Genomic DNA, 18,408 nt, shown 5'->3' on the forward strand with positions numbered 1-18,408 from the left:
CTGTTCCTGAATGTGGGGGTAAAGGCTTGAGGCAACAAGAACTCAAGCGGAAGTCTACTTACTGATTTCAGTTTCAGAAAAGTGATTCCAAATTTCCAAGTCAATGAACTTTAAGTTCACAAAATTTCCCTTCTTTAGACAGCAGTAGAGTGTGGTGTATGGCCTACCAAACAGCTGTAAGACCCTATACATCCTTGCAGCCCCAGTGTTTGCCACCTGCTGAAATATATTCAATATAAGTCCTCACGTGACTCTTGTGACCAGCTGAAACTACTTTCTGTAGCCTTCTGCCCACGGAGGGTACCCTGGAGCAAAGTCTAGGGGATGCTTCCCTAGGAGCATCCTTGGACACACACATAAGCTTTCAATGAAAGTTTTTGAAAGACTATGGACATATTTTCTCAGGCCAGATGTAAAAATGCCCTCATACTGAAAATCAAAAGGCTCTACCTGGCAGTTATTCCAGTGACTTTGTTCCTGCAGTCCCAGGAGGGATTCCCATCAGTTGTGAAGGCAGTGTAATGTAACCACAGCAGATACTGTCAGTTTGCCACAGTAGGAGTCCTTCCAGGGAGAACGTGTGTCACCTTCTGGTACCATCCTGTCTTGTACGGATGCGTTCTGCAAGCAGGGAAAGAGGAAAGCCAAGAGATTCCCACCACCATCTGCTTTCTGTCCTTTACACCTGAAAATTTATGTTATGAGCAAATGAAAGAAATTTATGCAGGCACTGGAGCCATAGTGCCAACAGCATCCTCAGAGTATTGGCCTGACCTTCTCTGTAGGCTGTTTTTGAAGCCATCAAAAACCAGAGGGATTTCTTCTATGCTTTTAACAGAAACGTTCATAAAAGAAAAATATGTCATGACTGACTCAAGCAATTGCTCCACTTCCGCACTTGTTTCCTCCTTCTGAAGAATAGCTCTTGTCCTTGCTTGATCAGGTTCATTCCAATTGTACGTATTTTGCAGATTAGATATGTGCAGGCATAAGCTAGTGTTCTACTCATATACAACAGAGAGGAACAACTCCTTTGGGCTTTAACTTTTCCAACTTGCAGCCTTTCCAAGGCCTGTAGTGCATGCTCAGTTGGGTTTACATGACATTGGGAACAAGAGTTGTTTGTTTCTAGCTTTATCATTTGGAGATATTTGTAACATATGTCTCGTTTATAGCAAAAAAGATTTTCAAGGCGTCGCATGAGGATCAATGAAACACTTTCGCCAGAATTGGCTGAAGTCACCGAGAATTCACTGTCTCAGAGAAGGCTTTGGCTCTCATGCCTGCCCTATTTTCTTGCAAGAGAGTCTATACACATATTTATTGATGGGTGAGAATCGTTACAGAAGCAGAAAACAAATTTGGTTTTAAATTTTCTCACTAGCACTTTCTTGACCTAAGACCCAACATACTGGGTATTGCCAGAGAGAAAAACATTAAAGTAGCTCTAAGTACAAAAGTTCTGGCAAAGGGATTGAAGCCAACTCAAAAGGCTAAGCCTTTACCTCAAGAAGTCTCTAGCAAGCAAGTACTGGGAGAAGATAGGGGTCATCTGACAGTACTTGATGTCTCAGGAATAGGTCCTTAGCTGGAGTTTAAACCTTCATTTCTAATCACAAAGATTTGTTAGCTCATCTGCCTTAGACCATAAAACTCTGCTAGTAAATTCAAGCCCGCTCACCATGTGCCTATGAAATTCCAGCACGGTTACCTATACTAATAAGCAATGAGCGAGTTCCCTGGCATGAAAGTAGCCTGCTCCAACTAGCGCTTCCCCAAGCAACTTCTGGACCTGTTCTGGTAGCTGGAGTGTGCCAGGAACCACACCCAAGCAGCACTTTGCTTGCAGCCACCTAGCACAGGCGAATGCTGTGCACGAGCGTAGATGCAGGCTGCTCCTCACCAGTTAGCCTCAACAGCTGGGAACATTCCCGTGCACATTTAGTTTACTGGTATAAACCCAGCCTAAGTCCTTTTACGAAATTACAAGGTCAAATTGTCACTGAAAAGCTGTTACACATATGGTTTTAATAGTGTACAATTTTGCAAGTGTCTGGCATTTTCTGGGCTCGCTACACTAAATAGCGTGCTCCAGTTATATACACTGATGATTTGTATGGTGAACAGTGGAGCTGCTGTGTTGCAGGACTCCGGAGAGGCTGTGATGATCCAGGTCCTGTAGAATGACTAGGGTGAAAGAACCTAAAAAAAGAAGACTTTCTGAGGTGAAGTTTGACTGTGACCTAAGTTGCTATCGCTAAACCTTTTCTACATGTGGTAATCTCATGACAATTTTCTGCTGTGTCATTGCAATTGCCTCCCACGGCTAGGCACCATCTGAAACAGTTCCACATATGCAGCTGTGTTTTGAAGATCCCTGGGGTGGAGAGTTTACAAGTCCTCTAAGAATAGGTTCTGGTGGTTGGCCACCTTCACAGGAAAATATTATCTTCATATGAAACCAGAATTTCCCATGTTCCTTCATTTGTTGCCTCTTGTCCTGTCATGGTCTGCCCCTGAGAAGAGTCTGGCCCCATCTTCTCCCTGTTGTATAGGTAGCTGTAGATAGCACTAAGGTCTCTCTTCAGCCTTCTCTTCCCCAGGAGGTGACAGACCCAGCTTTCTCAGCCTTTTCTCACAAATCTTGTGCTTCAAGCACCTCACCATTTTTGTGTCCCTCCATTGAACTCACTCCAGTATATCAATGTTCTTCTAGTACTGGAGAGGCCAAAACTGGACATAGTATTCCAGATGTTGCCTCACAAGTTTCCCTGCCCTTCTCATGGACTGAGGGGAGTCTGAGCAACCCATAACACCCTGGATCCTCTTCTTGAAGGCAGGGGAGATGTTTGCCTTTTCCCAGTCATCAGGAACCTACCTCAATTGCTAAAACTTTTCAAAAAGGATAGAGAGCAGCCACAAGGTGACATCAGCTGGCTCCATTCTCACCTTGTGGTGCATCCTGTGTGGTCCTATGTACTTCCATACGTCAGATTGGCTTAGTACTCCCTACCATATCTACAGAAAGTAAGAACATTCACATTCCCACAGACTCTGCTAGTAGGCTTAGGGAAGCTGTGAGCATGAAATTAGATGATTTGGGTTTCTGTACCTTTTAGACATCTATCTTGTCAGTCACATGCACTGAAACTGTAAGAGCAAACAAAGACATTATTCTACTCTTTATGCCCAAATGGGCCAAATTCAGATTGCACTGCAACTCTAATTCTTGCTCTTCTCAGTTTCCAAGGGCAAGACTTTGGCAATACTTTTTTCAATGCATGATTTAGTATGTATTTGTAACTTGCTGTAGAATTCAACATCAAAAACAAAAAGCTCGACAGCTAAAGGCCAACCTCTTGCTCTCTAAAATTAGATACATGGATGAGCAAAGCCCAAACATTTTTTCCTCTTCGTGTTTATATCTATGTATATGATGCCAGCTGTGTAGATGAACACCAATAAATGCTAATCAAAATGTGCAGCATTCTTTACCGGCAGAGTTTATGAGATATGATTTGGCCTTTGAAGCACTTGGTCTGGGCCTTTCACAATAAGGACAGCTGAGCTCCATTCAGTTCACCATGACTGATGATAATTTTGATTGCTCTCGTTAGCAGACTTCCTATAGTAGTAACAATCAGAATAAAACACCACTACAGGTTCATTAGGAGAACCTACATGCCATTTAATAAAACACGAGCCCATCAAACCTATGTGTCACAAGGGCGACTCTCCCTGTTAAAACACTTTGTTGGGTCAGGGCAGGAGACTACACCATTCACTGAGCATTTAGGCCAGCACAGGCAGATCCCATCGCATGAGTAGTCCACTAAGCGAGGCATCAAGGATTAACAGGATTAATTGCAGGACTTTTTTATTTCTAACAAAGGTTCAAAACCTTGTGACAGAAGATATACTGTACCCTGACTACTACTGAATTCAGTCTTGAACAGACTGTCAATATGAACTTTGTTATTCGGTCTGCATCTTTCACAGTGACTCATGTTGTGACACATTTGTCAGGGGAATACTCATATATACAGAAATACAAGCAGAGGGCAAGCAGGCACAGTATAATAAAGGAAGGTCAAATTATGGTTCCATTAACCTTGAGAGCATCTTTTTAAAAGGAGATGGAAAAACAAAACAACAAACAACCAAAACTAACCTCCAGCTAAAAATAGGAGCTCTTCAGCTGAGCTCTTTTGTACTAGAGCAAATATTTATAGATTGCTCAGAAATCCTGAATAATGGGGGTTATAATGGAGACTGACAGCTTCTTAGCTAAAATAGTGCTAACGGGTACCATGATGAGGCTTCTCTACCCTTTACCACAGGGGCCATTGTGCAAGAAAACTGCGGTCTCAAAAACCATGTATAATTCATGCTACATAATTAACAACTCCTCAGAGTAAAGCAAATGATCATTCCAGGAGCTTAACAGCAAAGCAACTTAGTAAATAAATAAATAAAACCTACAGCTTTCAGATTTCTGTCACATCCATCAGGGAAGTCTCAGAATAAACTGCAGAGAAAGATCTGTTAAAAACAAGACAGAACAAAACAAATACAAAAGCACATTTTTGACTGGTATCCATCTACAATTGGAAGTGATGAGGAATTTGGGGTAAAGGGACAGAGCAACCAAATTTTTAAAACTGTGTGTTTTCATTTAAGAATTACCAGTGTTAGTTTTCAAACTTTCCACTGGAAAATAAATGGCTCATTGTAATGCCAAAAAACTCTTAAGAAATGAGCAAGAGTCCTGCAAAGTTCTTTGTCCAATCCAGCGGGGGAGCTCTCTGTGGTGACAACAGATAACCCAGAGCATGTTTACTCAGATGCTAGATTCTGTGGAGAAATGATGGATTCCATTTACTACTAGTGGCAATAATGAACAATCTCCTTTCCATTATTTACAGTCCCATCCTGTCTCTTTTTAGGGCATGGGATTTTGCAGGGGCCAGCTGGGTAGTCGAGGTCGCAGTGTCAGTCCAAGAGACTGAGATACTTGGCTCTACAGCTTGGATTTGGCTAACTATAGAGATGGGGCAGAGCATCAGGGACCAAAACCAAAGCAAAACCTGGACATCTCTGGTACTCAGCATGCCCACACTCTGCATTTGGGGCATCTGTTCACCTCCACAGCAGAACCGGAGCCTGTGGCACAGAAGTATTAACAGCTACCAACATGCAAGGTCTGTATTAATCCCTATGACTTCTACACATCCGTGTCCAAGTGATTTTCCTTATGACTCAATCACTAAGATAATTCTGGAACCTTTTATTCTGGCGACTCCAAAGCATTCTTTTTCTCTTAAGAAAGTGTTAGTATTTCTTTGGGGTGTGGCATATAACTTGGAGATAAATTTTGGCTGAGGGCTAAGGCTAACTAAGGAAGAGTGGGAATGACATTTTGCAAGAGAAACTTTCTTAATTTATCTCAGTAATTACTGTGAACACCTGAGATTTTTAATTTTGAAACAACATAATCTAAAATACGCCTTAAAATGCTCTAATAGACATTGCAAAGTACTGATCCTTACGCTACCAGATTTAGAAAAGTTCAGTGAAAGAACTGGCTTTAAAGCAGTACATAAACAATGACTCTTATTTTGTTTCAGATAGCTGGAGGGGGTGGCCAAGTAACAGTTCAAAATCAGAAAAAAAAAAAAAAAATTCCAACTTTTCTTATTTTGCTGATAAAATAGATGGAGTTTCGGTGTCTCATCCTCTTGGGTGAACACTTCACAGTAATGATTGCTTAAAGAACTTGTTAACTTTAAACACAGCACCTCTTTGATTTTGCATATCTCTAGATTTTCTCCGAGCGCCAGCCACAGCAACAATGCATGCCAACTACTGTCCCTTTCCTCACAAGTGGCTGCCTTGCAACAACCTTGGCTATATATAACTTCTTGAGTGCTTGAGGAATTTAGGGAATGAAAAGTCTCCAGCAGATTAAGTTGTACAGGTCCGTAGTAGAAGCTTGAGACCTATCCCTGCATTTCTTAATTGATAGTAACTCAGGAATATACGTTTTGCTATGCCCTGTATAGCACATTACACCTACAAACCACCCAGACCATGGATTCTGGATGTCTCCTTCAGTGCTCGTGTGAATCTCCATCAGCTCCCATCTCCTTCACAGCTATTCATTTCCACTACTCCACCACCCCCTTAGTGGAGCCAGGACACTTCTTGAATAAAAATTCATATTTAACAAACCTCAGGTGGTATCACTTTGCTTGTAGCAGTTATTCAGGACGTGGTTATACAACCCACTTGTGAACAGCATAACGTGAACTGGTCAGGGAATTGATCCAGGTTTTACATTGGGATATTTTTAATCCGAATAAATTCCCTGATCTGATTCACCTGTACAATGAATGAAGAATGAATTAAAAAGGAGGAGACAGGTGGCCCCAAAGCAGGCACTAGCAGCAAGAGAAACATCTGTAGATATATTAAACTCTCTTCCTATGTACACAAGTGTCTACCAATCAGTTTTATGCCAAAATTGATGCCTTTATCTCACCTACTGATGGAGCATTTTGACATCCCTGTAGGCAACAAATTAGGTGTAAGAGCAGCTTCCCACACAAGAACCAGGAAGAGCATTCAAAGAGTTTATCCTTGCATAACCAGTGGCAGCAGGTTCAGATGAAAACAGGTTGATCAGGAGGAGGGCTCCATCATCTCTCGTGCTCAGCATGTGCTAGCAGAGGCCAGGCAGTGGTTAAGTCAACACGGAAGGACTCCAGGGCATATCTCAGGATGCTGCATATCAACTCAGTTCAAGTGGAGGATTCTCACTGCCCAAGTTGAGACTGCTCGTATAGTGGAGAGGAATGAAGAGAGGAAAGCTCCCTCATGGATGCACTCTCAGTCCCTCTCTGGAGGTCCCACTGGCTGGGTATGATGCCTGCAATTTTAATTTAGGCTTTTAAGCTAGGTGAACAAAGCCAGCCAAGGTGAATGTTCCGTATATGTCTCTGTACTTACTTCTGTCACTTTGAGGGCCAAAGGAAATTAACAGAGCTTTTAACTTTGCAAATTGCTCAAATCCCAGAAAAGCTATTACAAATGTGCACTCACAAAAGCCATTCGAACAGCGGTATGTAACAAATTGTTCTGAAGAAGAAAATCTTCATTTAGCAGTTGAAAAGTACATTTATTTTTTTAAACCATTCTCTTACTGCAGTTTCACGTAACTTTGCTGGACATCTGAAATCTTATCTGGACACTCTTGCATACACAAGAGCAATTTCCACTTTTTTTGTTTTGGTCTTTGTACATGATGGTATACAGAGTTCATCTGGATCCTGGTGTGCATTTTTTGCCTTACGTCCCTCTGTTATGACTGCAAATGTAGCAGGTGCACCAGCAGGTGCCTCTCAGACCATCTAGGGGAGTGTTACAATTTCAAAACACTTTTCCCTTTTTTGCTCAAATTCTCCATTCATTGAACAGAGTGATGGCATGTATCTCTGGTCTTGGTTCCCTGTAAATATACTCTTCTTTTTCTTCAAAGATGCAGTAGCTTCTTAAATAGCTGGGCAAGGTCAACAGTTTTGGCAACTATGATTACTGGACATATTTGTTTGTTTTTTATTCAACAACTATATATTTTCATCTTGTTAGCACAATCTTGGTAATGAATAACCCAGACTATTCTTGTTTTGCATGATACTGTTCTCCTAAATTTCCACCACATTACAGTTTCGTGCACACATGCACATACACTCCAATACAAAATTTGCTGCTGTGATCCCACCAGCTAAAAAGCATTACAGCCAGTGCTGGCACCAGCAGAAGAGGGAAGGAAGTACAGCATATTTTTGAACAATGATGCTAAGCAAGCTATTAATTAGAATTTGTTATGTTCAGCTCATTCCAGAGCACTGTACTGAAGGCACAGTACAAATCTGCCCTTTCTAAAATATTTTCTCCTGTAAGACTCACATTCATGCAGAAGGCAGATGTGCATCTGTGGTTTGCAGCCTTTCAATAAATAAGTTGCCCTCGCAACAAAAATTTAACAACCCAGAGAAAGCAACAGATGAACTCAGTTTCTAAAAAGGCAAAAGAAATTTTCCTGATACGAGGATGTCACACATAAATGTACTTGAACAGAACATCTGTTGTGTATAATCTGATGGTAGTCTAGTTTTTGTACTGCACAAAGAGATCCCAAAACACGGGCAGATGTGTGGTTAAAGGATGGTCCCCATCCTGTGCTACACTCTCCCCTAGATGGAACAAAACCTCACTCCTACCAGAGCGCCGTCTCACTGTCAGCACGCATTTGGACAGCCTACGACCCTACGGCTTGTTTTATGGAGTACCAGCCTTGTAGCGGCCAACCTGAGCCTTTGTCCTTGTGAAATCATGCCAAAAGCTGCTTGGGCCAGGGACAGATGTCCTTTGTTCCTGAACAGATGCGGCCTTGCTTTTGTGCCCTTTCTTTCACGGCCTCCTGGCTGGGGCTGCAGCAGCACCCTGTCCCCTAACGCACCGTGTCTGACATCTGCCGTGGAGGCACAGGGACATCCTCGCCGTGGATGTGGAGCAGCTGCCCCAGTCACAAAGGCGACTGGAGGGTCTCAGCTCTCCAAAAGCAGGACAAAGTGTCTGAATTCGCATCCCTAGGCCGGCTGTTTCGTGGATTTCTCTCTCTTCCTCAGGCATTGACACAGGCTTCATACCTGTCCCCCCGCACTAAGCATCTCCCAAAGATTATCTTCAATTACTTCTTTCAGGCAGACTAATCTTGCCCGTTGTCTGGACTTGCACAATACAGCCTTCAAACAAGAAGTGCAAATAAGGACATTTGTATGTTTTCTCCTCACCCCTCCTACATGAACAGCCAAGAGACCAAGAGGGAATGGAGTCTTAGATCTTGGATTTGCTTTATACACTGCAATTGAATTGCTACCCAAAATGCAATTTTGGGTACAGGACAGGAGAAGGATTCCTTGGGTGACATCTGGCTCCACAGACATGTCCTCAGAGATATTCTTTGAATTTCAGGGCAAATTGCTTCCTCCTCAGACAAAGGCTTTTCTATCTTTTCTAGCTGACTCGTTGCAGAGGCCTTTCGTCAGCTCGCCACTTGACTCTGGTTTTCAGACACAACCTCTTTCTTTGAGAAGCACTCAGAAAACCTTCAGTGCTGCTGGCATTGACACCCTGTGGGAAAACCTGTCAGTGCCAAGGAAGAGGAGGCGATGTTTATTATATGCAACAATTGGGTGGCTCTCTGCCAACAAGAAATGAAGTCCAAGGGTCGCATATGCTCTTGCTTTGCTCCCTGTTCTGAATGAGCCCCAAGGATCCCCAGAAGGCAGCTGTTGCTATAGCCTTGTGCTGCAGGTTCTTTGTTGGTGTTTCGAGGATTGTTTTTTAAGTTATTTTGCTGGCCACAATTTACATCTGTTTCTCCCCGAGTTGGTGGATGGTCAATTAACTAGAGTTTGGAGAAATCAGCAAGTTTTTGTTTGCAATCATGAATGCAAATCTTTCTCTGCCTTCAGTCTGAGCTGATTTGCAAAGACAAACAACTGAGATAAATACAGTTACAACACTGCCTGGTTCAGAATCAACTGAATATTCAGCTCTGGGAGCACTGCATGATTTTTAGGTAAAAGCATAGATCAGTCCAAATTTACTTCATGTTTGAAAGAGATCCATCGCCAGATGGGCCTGCCTTTGAGCCAGGGGCTGACACTGTCAGACTGTGCTTCCTTCCCGGGAACAGCAGCAGCAGCTTCAGGGGAAATATTCAGAGGGTAAAAGCTGAACCATGAGCAGGAGCCTCCCACTTTAGTCTTCTGGGTTAACTCCGCTTCCTTGGCTTCTGCTTTGCATGGTCAAGGGAAAACAGCCTCCAAATAGTTCCCTGGTTATTCACCTGACTCCCCTACTCTTCAGCCCATGCTGTTCATCTTCAGCTTTGCCAACATGCCTGTTGGGATGGCCAAACTGGAAGACCAGTAAGGGGAAGGGTCCAGCTTAAAGGAAAAAAAAAAAGGCATGAAAATGTGGGGAGGGGAACAAAGAGTTATAAACCAGTCTGGTTTCCTGATCCCATTCAGAGTGGGATCACAAGCCACTGTGCTAGCATGCCTGAGAGGGGCATCTGGAAAGGAGAATGGGAAGTAAGGGCAGGCAGAGAAGGATCAAGCACAACACCATGCCAAGCCACGACCTGACAGGGATCTGGGCCCTGTAAGCCAGCACTGCTGCCGGAGCACCCCTCTGATCATGCCACACCACAGTGCAGACTGAGAAGCTGTTCAAAATCCCTGCAGGCCTTCAAAAGAAGGTATAGTGTCTGTAGCTTTGGTGGAGAAATAAAAACAGAGGGTATGTTTCATTGCCTGTCGCCTTTTATGATTAGATACTGATCTAGAGTCCACTGAATTCATTTGAAAGGCTGTTACTGAGTGCACTGCTTCGGATCCAGGCTTCAGATCAAATATTTTAAAGACTTTCTCAGTTCTTCCACTGGATGCAAAGCACTGAGAAGGGAGCATGAGAAAAGACACAAAAAAGGAGAAGGGAACACAGAGACAGAAACAGCTGTGCACCATTGAAACAGAATGTTACTACGAGATATAGTTTATAATAATTAGTTGATCAACATGCTACGCAAGGATTTTTTTCCATTTTGAACCAGTAGATGCACAGATGGGGTCTATAATAGAACTGGCATGTCTCTGGATTTTTTTTTAAGGCTGCATAATTTTACAGCCGCTACAAACATTTGTGAGTGTTGATATAGTGCTAAGAGTACTCAAACTTCAGAGAATTGACATTGTCAGACTGGCTTCCCGCCCACCAGGTGACATTGAAATTGCAGTAGGCCTTGTCTGGAGCCACAGCAGTGGCTATGGCCAGATTGTGTAGATCCACAAACTGCTCCTAAGTAGTGGTAATAGCAGTACTAATAGCAGCAGTAGCAATGTGACTGGAAGTCATTCAAGAAATGTAATTTTCCCCGTGTTTTCAGCCAGAGGCACAGTGACAGGTAGGTTCATGAGGATCAAGCAACAGATCTGCTTTTGAGGTAGAATTAGAAATGAGCTCTTCCAGCTCCAGTTGCAGTACTTTTGCCATATACTATACAGTTTCCATGTGAAAGAGGACATCAGTGCATCATACTCATCTAGGCCACAACAACAAACAATGTTCAAGAGCATTCCCAAGCACCCCAATGTGCTCCTCTCCACCTGTTAATTTCTCAAATGTCCTCTCTGTCCCAAATTTACCCCTTCCAGACACACTCTCTTCAAACCATCGCCAGACACAGACCAGCAGTTGGGATGGTCTCAGGACCTTCTCCAGAAGGTGCTTCACCCATGACGAGCCTCTTCTGGACGTGATGATAGCCACTTTGCCCAAAGGTGGCCTACTGCTTGGGCTGCTCCCGGGCACACTGCACTTACTGGGTCTTCTCAGTGCCAGTTCTCAGGTGTACAAAGCGGCCACATTTCTATAGCAAGTTTGAGGAGAGATCATTACCTCTTTCTCATTCATCTCTGCCAGTGAGAACTGAAGAAAATGAATCAAGCAACACCATCAGGAAGAAAAAGCCTCAGAAAAGGAAATGTATGTCAAGAAATGTGTATTCTGAGCCTCTCCAAGGACAGTATACAGAATACTTTTTGTTCTGGGATTTCCACAAGGGAGCAATTAACTCCTGGAGATTAGCAAATAAATATGTGTCAAGATTTTAAAACCTGGATGTGTTAGAAAAGATCAGCACTAGCAGAAGTCATACAAACATGCCTTCAAAATCCATCTAAGTGCTATCAGCTGAGCCGATCTCCACTAGTTCACACTAAGTACAAGGGGTCCCCTAAGCAACTCAACACCCTTGAAGAGTCACCTCCTTAAAGAGTACAGCTATAGCAGAAAAGACTAACTTTAAGCTATGCCTCTATCAGAGACACACACATTAAAATATTACGTTGAAAGAAGCTATTCCAGCATTTGGGCACTCCTAGGGTTGGTCTAACTATTCTGCACAAGTATTGGAGGATGAGTCCTGATCCCTTAGAAAGAACCCAGTTATATGCCACTGCAGTCATATTTGTGAGTGTTTTTAAAGAAAGACCCTTATAATGCTAATCTGAGCTCAGTGGTTAAGCAATAAAACTGCAGTTTTATTGGCCTTTATTACCACACAGGTCTTAAAATCTCTGACATGTAATATGGCATCTAAAAGTGACACTTGACACTGGCTTTTAAAAGCACAGCTATCTTAGGAAAAAAATAGAGTAAAAAAATAGTAATAATCGAGGCAACCACAATCCAATAATCTAGTAATCAAGAGCATATCTGACAGGCCTCCTGTTTTGGATGGGCTCTACTACAAACAATTACCAACATCAGTGAATCAACAGCCCTAAGAGCTGAGACTAGTACTGGCAGCCACTGCACAGTCCAGCATCAGGATGAACATCTCTGATCCAGAATATGTTGCAAATTATGAGACATCAGGTAAAAAAGAGAAAAAAAAAAAAAAAGTGAAAAGAAAACAACAACAAAAACCACAACAACAGAAATCAAGCACTTGAGCAGCTAGCATAGAAAATGCAATGCCATGCTAGTCGAGCCACTCTTTTTTTCCAGTATATTTGTCATTCACATTATTGCCTCCTCAACAGCTGGTAGCTGAATTCCCATCACACAAAAGCTTTTTGGAGAGAAATCCCTCAGAGACAGCCGACTTTCCCATTTTTTTTCTTAATTTCTTTAGCTCTGGAATGCCCACCCACAGTTTTGGCAGCCTATTGCAGCTCTCTATTCAGTATAAGTTCTTTTCTTGCTCAGCTATTTACGGCTCCCAAATACTGCAAAATGTCTGCAGGGCTCTTATTAAAAATAAATAAATAAATAAATAATAAGAAAAAAATCTTATCTTAGTAGTGAGAACAAATTTGGAAATACAGAAATATTTCCATATACATCCTATTTTTATTTATTTATTTATTTTTAACTCTCTTTCCTGAGTGCCTTCAAAATCATTCCCTACTGTGGGTAAACACAAAAAAAAATACCATCACCTATAGCAGCAATTCTCATTTTCAGGTTGTGAACCACCATTTATCCACAGTGCTTTTCCTCAAGAGATGCTTGAGTGGTCCTTAGAGGGAAAGGGTTGCAGACATACTAATGTTGTTATAGTACAGACTAAAAGGACTCTATGACCATCTTTTGGCATTATAAAGTGCTTTTGTAGAGTGTGGGAGTTCTTACTTACGGAACAAAGCCCTGTGATAACTCATGAAAACACTTCATAGTGCCATGAAAGGATATAACCAGAAATAACAGCTATATTTGTATTCTAGGTTACATTCTTCAGGTTATTCATGAACCTTAGACTTCAATAAGCCTTAGTAGTTTATATAGATATATATGTATATATATATAATTTATTTTAGTTTAAAAATATCTTATAATAAATCATAATATTTTTATGTCTCATCATTATACTGCCACCTCAAAACATCTTATGGCACAGTTGTCTCATAGCCCTGGAAAACATTGTCTTCATTGCACTGCCAATTTATTGCACTTAACGCAATTGTAAAATAGCACATATGTCTGCTAAATATTTTTCTTAGTGAAGTAATAAATCTCCTGTAGCACAAACAATAAAATCTTTTTAATAGAGTGTATTTATCTTTTGACATTTTATTATATTGACTTGTGAAAAATAGAAGCAATATCCTCATTATTTATATAGTCAAAGTTGAAGGATGCTTGGACCACTTCCTTCCAGGAAGAAAGGATGCTGAATATTTGATATATATGATTAGCTGCAGTGACCTCTTTTAGCATTCTGTATTGTTAAAAATCATTGAACCTTGCAGAGGAAGAGGAACAGGGTGTTTAAGAGCTGACACTCATTTAAGATAGTTTCACAAAGTCATTAAGTTTCTTGAAGGAAACAAGTAACTTAAACTGATAGGGAATTTTTATCACAACATAGGTAAAAGTCACCAACCAAAGTGGAGGGGCATGAGAAACTGCTCGGGGTTTGAAGTCTCTGCCTGACTGAGGCTCTCTGGCTACTATTTTAGAAAATACATTTGTAAGAAAGAGGCAACAGAAACATCTCTGGATGTCAGATTTTAAGACTACAATAACGTTGGATTTCCTCCAGCTCAGCCCCTCAGCAGATCTGCTGGCTGCTAGAAACAGCGCAGAAATAGACTCAGAACCCACCCAGCTCCAGAGACATCGTTTTAATGACAGATGAGTTGCGGGCTCCTTCCATCCAGACCCTAACAAAGCAAGAGTGGACGGTGCTCTTTGGGATTTTGGCTTGGGCTCTCATCCAATCTGAACAGGTCAGGCAAGAAGAGACTAATGCAGACACCAGCGCAAGTGAAAAGGCTGGGATCGTAATTCAGTGTTAACTAAAGCACCTTGCTCCTTTCCTGCACTGCCCTGTTGAGCTGGAGCTCACTGCCTTTCCCCAGAACCCAGCAGTTCATGGCCCCTCTGGGAGGCACATCCCAGCTCAGCTGTTGCTGTGGCAGACTGTGAAATTCACCCTCATGGGATGCACCGGTGTCACTGCACCAAGTACTTCTACAGTGAGTTTCCCCTTTTGGAAGAGTTTTGTTGTAAGGCAGAGCAAGGGCGTAGGAAGAGTGCACGAGGCAAGCTGCAGCTGTGGCTGTGCCTCCCCTTCCCTCCCCTCCTGCCCACACAACGGCTTCATTGTCACAAGCAACAACAAGGTGCAGGACACCATTTGTGCTGATCCCCATGTGTGACACAGCTAATTTTGACCTCTCGTACAGATCGCATTCTTAGGTACATTTAGGTAGGTCAAAGACCCTATGCCCATCTGAAAAAAAAAGCAGTATCAATTATAAATAAATGATAATACATAATTAATAGCAATACTCAGAAGCAATGCTGTCTGGCACTGCTCTGGCTACCAGCTACCCAAGCTTTATGTTGAAGCACTCTAGAAGATGAATTTTAGCATCATCCCACCACTTATGGGATATTTTACTATGTATTCCTAGGGTAACCAAAAGCCAACAACTGCATTCATGGAGTCCAATACTGGCCAGATGTACCCATGCTACAATACATAACTGTATTTATTAGCCCAGTGACATAGAATATTGTATGAATCATACAGCACGGGCAGAGACAGAGCCTCCCAGAGCTACAAATGGTCCAGGTGAGCGCAGAGCAAGGCTAACGTGACAGCCCTACCCACACACCCAAACTGCTGTTTGCCCGTGGGCCTTGAATAGCTGTCAAGCTCTCCCCTTTCCCTTGAGAGTGCCTTCCACAGGCGTGCTGTTACAGCCAGCAGCAGTGGCCTCACGCTGCAGAGGATGAGGAGGCACAGGTAGGTAGAGGGGCTGGCCAGCAGCTCACCCACCATGACAAAAACAGTAGCCAGATCCCTCAAGCTGTGGGGCTACGTCCTGCCGAGTCAGCCACGTCCAACGAGCATCTTGCTAAAATATGGGGGATGCTGCCTCAGAGGGGCTTCCTGCACAAGTAGGGACATTAGGTGCCAATCCTGTCCGCTCAGGACCTTTCTCAAGCACTGTGCTCCTTTCAGAAGGATTTACTGAAAAGATTTATAATTCATCAGCCTTTGCGGCTTGCAGCATTAACTACCGCAGTTCTTGAAACCACAAAATAAATTGAATACAGATGAGCAGAAGTGGAGCCACAGACAATGAAAGAGCCCAGCAGCGGAAGAAAAGTGTTAAATAGAAAAGAGCAATTTAGAGACATTCAAATCCTGTCAGTGCCCACTAAAGAATGACAGCAGCGGCCCTCTTTGGGGGACGAGAACTGTGCCTGGAATAGCATTTCACGAGGCAGGAGGTTCATGAATCTGATTTTGTTTGGAGACCTTTAATTGGATTTGTGGGGTAGGGAAACCAAGGACACAGGTCACAACACCATCCTGTTTTCTGGAAGAAAGCCCCTTTTCAAAAGCTGCACATACAGACCACAATTTGCTTCATGTGTGTATTCCCCGACACCTTACAGTAAGTGAAGGCCTGTTTTCACACTTGGCTAGAAGAAACAACAACGATGCAGGAGACATGGTGGGGAGAGCACTGTGAGGTATGAAACAGCAATGACCCAGGCCTGGCTGATAGGTTTGCATGGACAGAACAGGGAACTATTATGGCAGCACCATTATATACCACTAGCCTGTTATATTGCTCCACTTTTGTTTGCTCCTAGCCTTTCTTGGAAAGGAAGAGCTTTTCAGAGCATCACAGAAAATTCATCTGGTTTTTCTTTTTTTTTTTGTTTTGTTTTTGCACAGCACGTTGTAGCCAACCTATGACTCCTGCATGGCAATAGATGTACAACAATTTGTTTTGAAGTCAACTTTTGAATTTTTCAAAGCAGAAAAAGCACTTCCCTCTCCTGCTGGGAGCAAAGCTACATATTGCTGATCACAGTGACTCTGCACAGTGATCACTTCCAGAGACAATAAAACAAACTGTACTTCAGCATTTGCTGACCATAAGGCTGTAAGAGCTTCAGCCATAAGCAAGCTGTACAGTTTCTGTCACAGATGTGTAAATTTCAGCTGCAAACTCTTAATGAACAGTTATTCATTTACCTCTTCCTGTTACATTTCTCAAATGCTTTGAGCAGAAGAATTACTTCTTCACTTCTACAGCTGACCCAAATCCAAATGGCTTCAGAGCTCTGAACACGCACAAACACACTTGTAACCTTCAAAGTCTCATCTAGCTCCCTGAGTCCTTCTTACATGTCAAGAAAGGATCTGAGTCCTGAGACAGAAGCTGTACATTTTTGGAGATCCATTTCCACTACAGCCAGACATGGCAGAAAGCACTCTGCACCAGAACCAGGCTTATGAACCTCCCTTAGCTTCTGCCTCAGAAGCCTGCAAAGTTTTTTTTAATTTCTACACTGAAGAACTTTTACAAAAATCTCACCTCCTTTCCATCTCTCATTTTCCTCCTTGGAATAAACTGGCTAGCTCGTGGCCACCTTCTGATGTGCTGTGTTTTTCTTCCAGTTTCTCTGCCTTACAAAACATCCACGTTATTTTACACATACACAGCAGCAGTCCCAGACTTCTACTAATGACAGAGATCTGACCCAGGACCCTTAGCTTGGTTACCTCCAAATGTATAACATTTAATCATCCTCCTCAATTTTCTCTCCAGAAGACACAACTAACGTGGCTGCCCCCATCCTTCTGCACCTTGTAACCCAGGCCTCCATGTCTGGGAGGAGATCCTTCCCAGCAACGGCATCAGGCTCCTGTGCAAAAGAAGCTTCAGGAGTCCGTTATGTACCACACGAGCCCCGGTGGATGGCTGGGATTACAGTGGAATTTCAGTTTTTCCCTCTGCCACATTGTAAAGCCTTTGCCTACTCCAAAATGTATGGTACTTGCAAGCTGCTTTTGCCAGGGGTTAAATCCAGTTTACTGACACACCACAAAGACTCCTCTGTGCAACAGTGCCAGAAATGTCTAGGAATTGTGCTTGGCTTCATCTGTATCTTGCTGGATGTTGTACGTGTTATATTTTCATACATTAAGGATTTCTATAGAATTTGTCATTAGCCATAATGGTTTCCAGGAGAATCGCTGGCTCAGCTTTAAGAGTGAATAGCTTCATCCCTAGTTTAGCACTTCTGTCAGGCTAGGATCAAATCCAGACACTCTTTCAATTTTTCTTTTAGTGGATCATCTACACTTAATCTTAGCCTCTGACAAACAGGATTAAGAAAACTCTCTATTTTTGTTCAAGGTCCCAAACCCATATATAAACACTGTAATTTACTGCATAATGGCAGCTCTTTCAAGACATAAGTATAAGTAGCAATAACAATCGTGCCTTTTTTGAGAAGCTCTTGTTTCCAGAGGTGAAAAACACACAGCTGAAGCAGTATGTGGGTGACCTTCACATGTCTGAACTTCACAATGCCCTGAAAATCCTGCTGCTGAACAGGAGGATCAACACGGTCCCTTCTCACCCAGAAAATTGAATGAGATTAGATAGAACAGCAACAATTTCTCACCTGATCCATCCTGCAAAAGACGTTTGCTTAATTGCTTTGCAGATTTCAGAGGTCAAATTCATCCACTGAGTTGCAGGAGGCATGTTAGGGTTCAGTTTGATTTCAGTGCAGTGAAAAGCCTTTGAGTACAGAGTGTGTGCAGAGGTATTGAGATGGAATCACAGACTAGGGAAGGCTTAATTTGCTAAGATATTTCAACAGCAATAGAATAAATTCCTAAGAGTCTACTATGTTCTGTGATATGAGCTGGTGAAAAAAATATATATATTTTCCACAGAAACTTCAAAAAAAGAGGAGGTAGGGGTTTCTGAAGTGAAATGGTTTCTGTTT

The 18,408-nt window shown here is 42.5% G+C and overlaps 1 long non-coding RNA gene across 1 annotated transcript in view; it reads right to left on the minus strand.

Annotated features, from left to right (window-relative positions):
• The window catches only part of LOC309874880, a 47,588-nt gene extending 29,392 nt beyond the window's left edge, over nt 1-18,196 (minus strand). Inside the window, exon 1 of the long non-coding RNA XR_014316933.1 lies at nt 18,079-18,196. This is a non-coding gene — a long non-coding RNA (uncharacterized lncRNA). The remainder of the gene's footprint in view (nt 1-18,078) is intronic.
• Nucleotides 18,197-18,408: the final 212 nt, after the last annotated feature.

The sequence above is a fragment of the Aythya marila genome (assembly GCF_965140915.1).
Source record: "Aythya marila genome assembly, chromosome: 2".
NCBI classification, from domain to species: Eukaryota; Metazoa; Chordata; class Aves; order Anseriformes; family Anatidae; genus Aythya; species Aythya marila.